Here is a 9,346-nt window from a genome sequence, read left to right as displayed (position 1 = left end):
CTGCCATTCCTGAGAAAGCTCTATACTGGTGGTGCCCCGATCCCGCAGCTGAATCAACTTTAGGAGACGGTCATGGCGCTTGCTGGACTTTCTTGGGCGCCCTGAAGCCTTCTTCACAACAATTTAACCACTTTCCTTGAAGTTCTTGATGATCTGATAAATGATTGATTTAGGTGCAATCTTACTGGCAGCAATATCCTTGCCTGTGAAGCCCTTTTTGTGCAAAGCAATGATGACGGCACATGTTTCCTTGCAGGCACCCATGGTTGACAGAGGAAGAACAATGATTCCAAGCACCACCCTCCTTTTGAAGCTTCCAGTCTATTATTCGAACTCAATCAGCATGACAGAGTGATCTCCAGCCGTGTCCTCGTCAACACTCACACCTGTGTTAACGAGAGAATCACTGACATGATGTCAGCTGGTCATTTTGAGGCAGGGCTGAAATGCAGTGGAAATGTTTTTTGGGGATTCAGTTAATTTGCATGGTAAAGAGGGACTTTGCAATTAATTGCAAATCATCTGATCACTCTTCATAACATTCTGGAGTATATGCAAATTGCCATCATACAAACTGAGGCAGCAGACTTTGTGAAAATGTATATTTGTGTCGTTCTCAAAACTTTTGGCCACGACTGTACATGTACATACTACCTCAACTAACCGGTGCCCCCGCACATTGACTCTGTACCGGCACCCCCCTGTGCCAGTACAGAGTCAATGTGCTACACCATGGTGCTAGTTGATGACGTGAATATATTTCATGGTGTGAATATGTTTAGTATAGTTTTATCTAGAAAGGATAACTTTTTTAATGTTTCACTATTTAGATTTTTATGAAATTCACTGAGGAGGATGGTCCTTCCCTTCCTCCTCTGCGGAGCCTCCACTTATCCATACATACCCCACAAGTCCAAAACGAATTCACGGCAACACAAAGTTTTATACAGAGCCATGATCACATGGAACTCCCTTCCATCTCCAATTACTCAAGCAAACAGCAACATTACCTTTAAAAAATGGATTAAACAACATCTCATGGAGCGGTGGTGACTGTGTGGAGACACACACACACACACACACACACACACACACACACACACACACACACACACACACACACACACACACACACACACACACACACACACACACACACACACACACACACACACACACACATCATATTTTGTTCTGTATTGTTTGCATTATTTTTGTTGTATTGTTTCTATATCAGTGTATTTTTTATTTGCGTGGCTATAGCTAAGGCTTGAACCAGTCTTTCGTCGGCAGTATGTCAATGTTTTGTTGCTTGTCATCTGTTGAGTTGTTTTTTTTTGTGGAGCCCAGAAAGAATAGCTGCTGCTTCTGAAAAAGATTATGGGGATCCATACAGAAAAACGGTATGCCAAAGTTATCTAGGTAAATTAGCCTGTGACTGACATAGGTTTCTGTTTGTCATGCCACTGAGTAGTTTCCCTTTTGTCTATGTGTCATTGGCCTGTCAAGAGATTATTACGTAGGCAACAGTGAGCTGTTCTTACCTTACCTACCTGAAAACGTGATCACCCCTGTCCAAGGTCGTGACAAAGACTGTGACCTGGGAGAGAGACACAGGGACACCTCAGAAGCTATTACTCCGCTGTCAGGACAGTGTGCAGATGAGTGCCACAGTTATATACAGAGAATGACTAATATACTATGTTTGGGAGAATCAAATAAGAACATGACTTAACAAATAATAGGCTAGTTTGGTAAAGAGTTAAAGGGGCAATTAGCAATTGCTACATCCATTTATGGACTTAATGATATGTACCCATTCATTCTTTAAGAATTTAACTTATATTGAGCTTAGTTTCAGTTTCATACCCCATCAGAACCCCAAATATAAGCTTGTTTTACTCCAATGTGTGTAAACAAATTAAATGTTAACAAATACTGTATAGCCTCAAAACATGATTAATCATTTTGATAGCATGGATGGTCTGCCCTTGCATCCATAGCTCTGTCTATGCATTTTTAGAGGGATCAACTTTTGGGATCAATTTTGGTGGTGGTGCTGAGGAGTATTTCAGTAATAAAGCCCTTTTGTGGTGGAACATTCATTCTGATTGGTTGGGCCTGGCTCCCCAGTGGATGGCCCTGGCTCCCAAGTGGGTGGGCCTATGCCCTCCCATGGCTGTGCCACTGCACAGTCATGTGAAATCGAGAGATTAGGAACTAACAAATGTATTTAATTTGACTGATTTCCTTCTATGAACTGTAACTAAGTAAAATCTTTGAAATTGTTGCATGTTACGTTTATATTTTTGTTCAGTTTATATATAAAAAATACATCATATTTTCTGCATCAGTGGCAACAGTACAGCAGTGGTGAGCTGCCGCTGCTAAATGAATATAGGGGAAACACTGGCTTTGTAATTGTTTAAACTGCTGACTGGCCATTCAAAGGTAATTTGAACCATTGTGAATCCCTTTCTGTTAAAAAGAATAATGCAGAATAATAATACTATCCCCAAAATGTTGAAATATACAGTATGTGTCTCTGTGTGTACGTGTTTGTTGGCATATGTGTGATGTGGGAGACAGGGAGGAGCCAATAACATTGGAGCCAAAGAGGGTTTTTCAGTGGGGATTTATCACTCAGCAGTCCCAGGCTCAGGCTGAGTCACTTAGCAGGACACACATGCCTTTCTCTACCTTTCCCTTTACTTCTCCCTCCAAACTAGCTGTTTCTTAGCTCCAGGACAACACTATTGACACATATATGCCGTGACTTGACTTTAACATTTATCTGAAGACTGTTATTTATCTAATTAACCAACTATGTTTAATTGTTACCTGATTAAATGAATCAGGTAACAATTAACTCATTAGGATCTGGGGCACCACGAGAGCGGTTCTTTAAAGAGTTACCATCTCCCGAATTTAACTCTAAAAGGTCTTTACCTATCACATCTATAAACAGTCAACTTATTCATTATAACCTTGTATCATATCATCGTGAACATTCGTAACCTCCTTGCATCTGCAAAAACCCGAGCCTTACTTATGATTCAGTACTACACAAATTGGTTTGATTATTTATTTACTAGCTAATTAAATGGGAACACAGGATAAACACACACACACCACACTAGTTATTGACTGGAGACGTAATACGCTAAAAACAGGTCCTTCGCGGAAGGACAACAGCATGGATGCTTGTTAAAGGAGAGATGGAGAGGGAGAGAGAGGGACAGAGACACGTAACATTTCGTGGCCCACTTGTAAGGCTCTGATTGTCCAAAATGGTTCCAACAACTCTTCCACTGTTGTCCTTCTTTGTGGTTGTCCGGTATCCAGTGACTTGTCATGTAGTCCTGAACAGAACTACAGAGTTGAATTTCCATCCAATCGCTCTTGAAGATGCTTCTTTGAAGATATTCTAGCCAGGCCTATTGATGGTTCCCCATTGGGTTGATGAGAGTAGGAGCTACGATGGTTTGACAGGATGGTCCTACTTAAATTAGCTTTCGAAAATACTTCACTTAGGGCTTGCCCAAATTAAACTGCCTGCTACACATCCCCAGAAGATAAGATATGCATATTATTAGTATATTTTGATATAAATCACTCTGAAGTTTCTACAACTGTTTGAATCATGTCTCTGAGTATAACAGAATATTTTGTACTTATATTTAGCTGCCCAAATTAAACCTAGCAATATAATAATTCAGGTGCTTCATTATCAGGGATTTGGGATCTGGATTTTCCTTAGATCATATCTTGGGCTTTAACCAAAGTATTGCTTTTTGTAGTTCTGCAAAATAGCTCAGTGTTAAACAAAATATTAGCTTACATCATGGATAAACACTTTAAGTTCATTTTTCTTTTACAAAAATGAATCCTTCCTCCAAATCCCCAGTCTTGCAGCATCCTGCTCTCATTTTTTTGTAAGTAGGCATCCATACTGAACCATTGGACAATAAGTTAACATAGAAAACACATGGATGTTTTCTTAACTGGTACTGTACTAACAATATGAACATCTGCTACATTATTTGTGTGTCACGGCCGTCGTCGGTGGAAGAAGGTGAGGACCAAGGTGCAGCGTGGTAAGTGTTCGTGATTTTTAATATAATCAAAACTGAACACTAAACAAAAAAACAACTAGGAAGAACGAACACGCGAAACAGTCCTGTCTAGTGATGACACACAAAACAGAAAATAAACACCCACGAAACACAGGTGGAAAAAGGCTACCTAAGTATGATTCTCAATCAGAGACAACTAACGACACCTGCCTCGGATTGAGAACCATACCAGACCAAACTCAAAAACCAACATAGAAAAACAAACAGACCGCCCACCCCAACTCACGCCCTGACCAACTAAAACAAAGACAAAACAAAGAACTATGGTCAGAATGTGACATTGTGGCTGGAGTCCCTAATAACTCCTCAGAAAAAAAAATGTTTGTACGTTCGTGGCTGAGAATTTTATCGCACACCCCAACAAACGTAACACACAGCTGGGTGCTCACCGAGTGTACCATGGCAGTGGTATTCGTGGAGCCACAGAATCCTATTCACAAAGTGTCCCACTGCTAAATCACAGGTTCCTATAGACACGTGTTTGTGTGGATGTAGAGTTCTCTTTGGAATAACAAAGCAAAGAGCTCAGACTGGTTGGCTCATAAGAATTAACCATATACTTTTATGGTTATGTGGTTTCATAATACTCTACCTCATGATGTCAAGAACACAATATTAAAAGGAACCAGTTAATTGAATCAATCTCAGTAAGATTGAATTATTATACTTTTTTTTTTTTTATATTGCAATATTTCTGGCACTATAAGGTAGTTACAATGGATCCATTCATAACTGCAACACAGGTGTGTGCCACAATGCATTAGAAACCACTTCAAAATGTGATTAATTGGCATTGTGGGCCAAAGACAGGCATATCCCTTCTGTGGTTCATTGCTGTATGAGCAACTCCATTAGTCATTCTCCAGTTTCTGTATTCTCCATCCAGATCTCTCCATCCCACGCAATGTTGGGAAAACCAGTTACAACATAAAACACAAACAAACGGCCCACCACGCCCTTGGAAACATAGCACACATCTATGCTCTGCTCTCAGCTTCTCACTGAAGGAATGAACTTGTTTTCAAAAGTGGTTGGCTTTTTGATTGAACCATTACGTCAGGTAAGAAGAAGTCTCCCATGACAAGAGTTCACACATTTCACTTTGTATGGGTTAGTGGACCATAGTTCACACACTTCACTTTGTATGGGTTAGTGGACCTTAGTTCATACACTTCACTTTGTATGGGTTAGTGGACCTTAGTTCATACACTTCACTTTGTATGGGTTAGTGGACCTTAGTTCACACACTTCACTTTGTATGGGTTAGTGGACCTTAGTTCACACACTTCACTTTGTATGGGTTAGTGGACCTTAGTTCACACACTTCACTTTGTATGGGTTAGTGGACCTTAGTTCACACACTTCACTTTGTATGGGTTAGTGGACCTTAGTTCATACACTTCACTTTGTATGGGTTAGTGGACCATAGTTCACACACTTCACTTTGTATGGGTTAGTGGACCATAGTTCACACACTTCACTTTGTATGGGTTAGTGGACCTTAGTTCACACACTTCACTTTGTATGGGTTAGTGGACCATAGTTCACACACTTCACTTTGTATGGGTTAGTGGACCTTAGTTCACACACTTCACTTTGTATGGGTTAGTGGACCTTAGTTCACACACTTCACTTTGTATGGGTTAGTGGACCTTAGTTCACACACTTCACTGTGTATGGGTTAGTGGACCTTAGTTCACACACTTCACTTTGTATGGGTTAGTGGACCTTAGTTCACACACTTCACTTTGTATGGGTTAGTGGACCTTAGTTCACACACTTCACTTTGTATGGGTTAGTGGACCTTAGTTCACACACTTCACTTTGTATGGGTTAGTGGACCTTAGTTCACACACTTCACTTTGTATGGGTTAGTGGACCTTAGTTCACACACTTCACTTTGTATGGGTTAGTGGACCATAGTTCATACACTTCACTTTGTATGGGTTAGTGGACCATAGTTCACACACTTCACTTTGTATGGGTTAGTGGACCTTAGTTCACACACTTCACTTTGTATGGGTTAGTGGACCTTAGTTCACACACTTCACTTTGTATGGGTTAGTGGACCTTAGTTCACACACTTCACTTTGTATGGGTTAGTGGACCTTAGTTCACACACTTCACTTTGTATGGGTTAGTGGACCTTAGTTCACACACTTCACTTTGTATGGGTTAGTGGACCTTAGTTCACACACTTCACTTTGTATGGGTTAGTGGACCTTAGTTCACACACTTCACTTTGTATGGGTTAGTGGACCTTAGTTCACACACTTCACTTTGTATGGGTTAGTGGACCTTAGTTCACACCTTTGAGAGTATTAGATGTGGGAAATCATTTTTGCCATCACATATTTGAGCTACATATGAAGAGTATTTCCAAAACTCTATATCAACACATTTTTCACATTTGTGTTTTTTCCTTATCGAAAAGATTACATCATGATGAAAGTACAACTTCTTTTCTTTTTTCTTCTCCTAATTAATCCGAGAGCGATAGAGCTAGAGACACCATATTCTAAGTCAAACAATGTATGTATGTTCTCTACCATTAGCAACTCTAATTTAAATGTGTTTAAATTAAATAGACTGAAAACAGAACTACCGCAACGTTTCTTTTGTACCTGCTGGTGGGGCGGGAGTAACACAACCTTGGGACGGAAGCAACAGCTGACAAGAAGTGCACAATATCTGTCTTATCTCCATGTTTCTCGTTACTTTCAACAAACGTACTATCAGTCATAATTTCATGTTCGAGTCGAGTTGAATAATTAATGCTATAGGTTTGACATTTATGAAAATGAACCATGCGTCAACATTGCAATGTTGCGCAACCACAATATTTTGACTTACAATATTCATTGCACTAAAATGGATCACATAATAGCCATATTAACCATCATTTTCTCATCTTACCTTAATAGGAATGTAATCGGAGTTTTTTTTTTTTACCATTCCCATTGACTATTCATGCTTAGTCCTACCAATCAGGTGCCCTCCAGCTGTCCTTGTCATGCTCCTCGTGTCCGTCTTTATTCTCTTCACAAACGGCAAACTCATCATTCTTATCACATTTATATGGCTTGAAAAAAGGTACTTGACCCCCAGAATTGTAAAGATATATATTTTTTAACCACTAACCTGTCGATAAAAGCTTATTTGAGAGGCTGATGGATCAAGTCAATTGATTAAGGCATAATTGTAATTATGTCATCTACTTTTCAAACATTTAGTCACTTGTTGATATTTTGCTAACATTATAAAAGCAATATGACTCCCACCTTTTTTGAGCCCCACCTGTTTAGCTAAAATAAAAAATAAAAAAATGGATATATATAATTTTTTTGCCTTTTGTGCATGTTATTTTGGCATTAATACGTGTCACATATAAGTTTGCAAACCAGGTAAAAAAATAAATTAATCTTTGAGTTAATAAAGCCACATACAAACACGGTCTCTTTTTGTGCTTTCTTGAGCAGCTACAAAATGCAGGTGTTTCAGCCTAGCTCAGTGCTTTCTGTGTTGGTGGTGCAGCCAGCGGAAAATACAGAGCAAATGGGGCTGGTACTGTTCTCTAGTTACGCCGTGACTGGCTCAGTGTTCTGTCACTCATGTGGAAACTACGTCACCGCAAAATCTAGAGATAGAAAATTCAAGGCCCTTGGGTGCTGCCATAGATTTACATTAGAAGTGCCAATCCAAAAAGGCTCAAGATCATTGGCCACAGGTAAAATTATGTCAAATCATGTTATATCTACCGTAGCTTTGATTGGACTGACCATGTCAACATCCTACTTTCAAAATCTTAGCTCGTAAGCTAGACAAGCAGTCATCATCATGAATCAAGTCGACAATCTACTGGCAAATCCTTTTCAATCCTTATGATATGAAAAGGATAAAGATAAAGATAAATTACAGATAAGAAGTATCGGTGCTGGACATAAACATTACACAACAAGTTGGAAATCTCTAATTAAACAATGACTGGTTTGGAAGGAATCAGTGGCTAACTGCAAGCAATTGCAAATAAATCACTGCTTTTTGGTGGAGAGGGTGTGTGGTCCAAGTCTGGGTTTAAGGGTCGCTTTTCTAAGCTTAAAGGGATAAACATTCACATGCAACACCATGGGCCAGAAAAGGTTGAATACATTGGCCATGCTGTCAATACAGCATGACTTCTGCCACGTTCAAAACAACTGTAAACTCAGACCTGGGAAATCTCAGACTTCAGTAAGTTCAAGACAACTGGGAACTCGGAGAAAAACAAGCTCCGACTGGGAAAATACACTTTGAACGGTCATCCAAGTCGTGAACTCTGGCCTCTTTCTAGAGCACCGACCTGAAGATCACTGACGTCATGATTGACCTTGTTTTTGACCTTGTTTTTGAGTTCCCAGTTGTCTTGAAAGCAACACCAATCCAGAGAACACGAGACTTTGATGACAAAGTTTGATGACAACATTTTCCCACAAGAAGGACCGCCGTGCCACAGCACGACAAGGTAAGTCCAAAGAAACGTCTTGTATGCTGCTACATAAATGATGTAATATGCCAGGGAGATATGTATACTGTAGCTAAGAAAGTAACACTAAGTGTATGTTTTGTAGTAAGCTGTTAGTAGCCCATGTGCCGAAACCTAATAATTTGATCCCGTTCCACCTCATAACTTAGCCTACAGTTCTGACTTGGTGGTGCACATGTAGCCTATAATCTGTTTTAGAGAAATGTCATAATCAAATATTGTAAGAGCTTTCATTGTCTGCTCATATGGACCCTTTATTTATCATACGTTTCTGACTTGGTGTAAAGGGAGAATACTGTAAGAACAGCCCGTTTTGAATTCTGTCTATGTACATTTAAAAAATTCTGAACAAATATGTCCGCCCTAGCTCGCTCATTAATGTTTTAATCAAAATTGCGTATTGCCTTTTATCCGCTCATCGTTCTCTTATGCCATAGTTTGTACATCTCAATTGTCAGTAGAAACCACATTTGTTTAAGCAAGTCAGCCATATCAGCCATATCAGCTATGTTTTTTTAAAAGGGAGTAAATGAGGCTGAATGAACTGTTTCACTGCCAGACAAGGCTCCGCTGATAGCCAGGTGTAGCGGTGGTAAGGATTCACTCCATGGTAATGAAAAGAAAGCTCTGCTGTTGAGACAGCTTTATGTAGGCCCTAGCAGTTTGTGGGCACCGTTTGTCACTGTTA

The sequence above is a fragment of the Oncorhynchus keta genome, chromosome 35 (genome assembly GCF_023373465.1).
Source record: "Oncorhynchus keta strain PuntledgeMale-10-30-2019 chromosome 35, Oket_V2, whole genome shotgun sequence".
Lineage (NCBI taxonomy): Eukaryota > Metazoa > Chordata > Actinopteri > Salmoniformes > Salmonidae > Oncorhynchus > Oncorhynchus keta.
Note: the sequence above shows the minus strand (reverse complement) of the source record.